At 36.0% G+C, this 3,152-nt stretch overlaps 1 protein-coding gene across 2 annotated transcripts in view; it reads right to left on the bottom strand.

Annotated features, from left to right (window-relative positions):
- The window catches only part of SEC63 (SEC63 homolog (S. cerevisiae)), a 77,786-nt gene that overhangs the window by 42,836 nt on the left and 31,798 nt on the right, over positions 1-3,152 (bottom strand). The window lies entirely within an intron of this gene.

A 3,152-nucleotide genomic window follows, 5' to 3' on the forward strand; every position in this document is an offset into this window, starting at 1 on the left:
TTTGTAAACAACCTAAATGCCCAGTTATAAGGAACTAATTAAATAAACCATTTATGGGAGACTAATGAAATAAACCATGATGCAGCCACACAATGCAACATTTTATAGCCAATGCAGACATAGAAAGATGAGAGTAATAGGTTAAAAAAAAGATATAAAAGAACATATAATGTGAAAACAAACTAATTTCTTCTCCCTCCAGTATGTTCTGTTTAGTAAAAATAAAAGGGTGATATTACCAGTATTGGAGAGGCTAAAGAAAAAAAGAACTCTCATACACTACACACTCTGAAGGAATATCTGGCAATAAAATATTAAAAGTCCTAAAGAAGCACATACTCTTTTTTCTTCAATACATTCCATTTCAAATAATTTAGAAGGAAAAAAGTTAGAATTCAGTATACAAAGTATAAAAGAGTGGTTACAGAGATGTAAATAACAGCCTAAAAAAACAAAAAATAAGCATCTTAAATATCCATCAACAGATTACTAGACAAATAAACTAACAGTATATCCATACAGTGAAATACTTTCTAGCCACTAATAATATTTGCTGTTGATGATTGTCTACCTTGTATTGCTAAGTTTATAAAGGACGAACAGCTTTCAAAGCTGTATATATATAACATAATCCAATTTTGTAGATAAAAGAGAATGTGAAGTAATCATGTTAATAATGGCTAGCTTTAGGTGATAAGTTGAATGACTTTTTTTTATACCCTTTATATAACAATTTGTTACACTGAGAAGGAACTGTTAGACAAAGACATAAGATGAATCATAGGCCAAATCAAACAAAACTGGAGTAACCTGTTTTTAAAAATAGAGAAGAAAACTTTCCATGTAAGCAAATAGCTTACCTTTAGCACCCTGATTTTTCAAACAAAACAAATCCTCATCTCCCAATGTTTCCTAAGCTTTTCCTACCATCATGCTTTTGTTCTCTTAGATCCTTCTACCTAGAATTCCTGTACTTCACCTCTGCCAATACAAACTCTATTCATCCTTCAAGACTCAACTTAAATAATCCACCCTCCATAAAGCAATCCTTAACCCTTGCCAAGATGATCAACAGGAGAGGATGGTTACAGCCACAAGAAGTACCAATCATGACTTTCCTCCTCTGACTCACTACAAGTTCCTTGAGAGTGTGGACAGATCTTATTCAGTTTTGACTAACCCCACAGTAGCTTAAACACAGCTGACATTCATACAAATTTATTTCCACTAGGCCAAAATAATTCTAACTCTTAGTAAGGGCATATAACTTCAAGCTGCTTTCCATAGCATCTGTGTGCCCATCTATGCCCAAAGAGGAGAGATATCCCTACGTGGAACACTCCCCGACTTTTGCCTGGCTATCTATGAGAGGTAGTTGAGAACATAGGCTCCAGAAACAAAACCACCGGAGTTCAACTCCCAGCTTTACCACTTATTAACTGAGAGACCTTGGCATATTGTTTAACTCTTTCTCTTTTTTTTTTTTTTAAGAGACAGGGTCTTTCCCTGTTGCCCAGGCTAGAGTGCAGTGGCATCATCATAGGTCACTGCTAAACTCCCAGGCTCAAGCAAGTAGTAGATAGGACTACAGGTGCACGCCACCACATCCAACTAATTTTTTTTTCATTTTGCTTAGGCTGGTCTTGAACTGCTGAACACAAACAATTCTCCTGCCTTGGCCTCCCAAAGTGCTAGCATTACAGGCATGAGTCACCAAGCACGGCAGCCAGTTGCTTAACCTTTTGCACCTCCAACTTTCAGTGTAGATTTGAAAATTAAATGAGATTAGGTATATGAAGTATTTAGAAGGTGCCTAACAGGTAGCAGACAATCAATTGACATAAGCTATGCACTGTTACTAGAAACTCTTATCCAAATCTCAGCTCTCAGCTTGGACCTCACTTAACTCAGGGAAGCCTTCTGTCTTGGGCCAATTAGGAGACCTTACCCTGCTTTTTCATGGTACCACTCTCCCAGCCCTTACTAATAACTCTATTATCATTACCTGTTTACTTGCCAGTATCCCGCAAGATTGCAAGTCATTGAACCATGTCTATTTTGTTAATCAGTATATACAGCATCTAGTAATAATATCCAACACACAGTAAGCACACAAGAACTACTTGTTGAATGAATAATGAAGACAATTAAAATAGCAAACTTTTAACACAAACCCAAGCTTTCTAATACCTTCACTATGCTTTAAAAAAAAAACTTGAAAATATACTTTATCCCCACACACAGTAACTCCACATTTTGTTTTGCCAACTCCCCCAACAGGCTAACAATGCTCACAAAACAAAAATAAAAATGCAACTGCAAACTACAAAAGCAAGATTTAAAAACAAACAAGAGAAAGGAAACAAAACACCTAGGATATGCTAGACCCTATGTCAGATGTTTTCCATGCAGCACCTGACTCTCTGAGCCAAGGAATGAGGGAGAAGAGAAGCGTCATGACAGAATCCCCAGGCCGATGAAAATTACCACAACCAATAAAACTATGCTCTAGTTTTCTGAGAGCCAAAGCAAAGGTGGAAACATAATGGATTACATGATGCTCTGTGCTCAATTTTTTAAAAGCATATTTGGTTCCTCCGAAATAAGCATTTTCCCTGCACATAGCTTCAGTAATTAACTTGTGAAGTCTTGCATTTATTCTTTAAGCATATTTTAAATGTCATTTTGGAAGCAACTTCTAGAAATTACATACCTTAATTTCAGGGATGCTGTCAGAAGAGAAGCATTACACAAGAACTGACCAACTAACCAGCCAACCAATTGATTATTTTGACAGAACATTTCAGGATTAAGTAGCAAAAAAATTTTAATGGTTTCTGGCCTTATCTTAATTGTTACCAGTATCTACTTAATCTTCCTTACTTAAACATCCCTTTATCTGTACTTTAAGTAAATCACTTTATTAATCACTGAAAAGAACTTCACAAAGCTTTTATTTTTTTAAAAACTGAGGTTCAGATACCCACAAAGTGTTGAAGAGAGCCAGAAAAAAGAAGAGACTCAGAGGTCAAAAATATAGTCGTCTCTCAGAATCCTCAGATTGGTTCCAGAACCCTGTGGATACCAAAATCTGCAGATGCTTAAGTCCCCATATAAAATAATGTAGTATTTGCATATAACCTACGCATACT

This window comes from Propithecus coquereli, unplaced genomic scaffold (genome assembly GCF_000956105.1).
Source record: "Propithecus coquereli isolate 6110/MARCELLA unplaced genomic scaffold, Pcoq_1.0 Scaffold35, whole genome shotgun sequence".
Taxonomy (NCBI): Eukaryota; Metazoa; Chordata; class Mammalia; order Primates; family Indriidae; genus Propithecus; species Propithecus coquereli.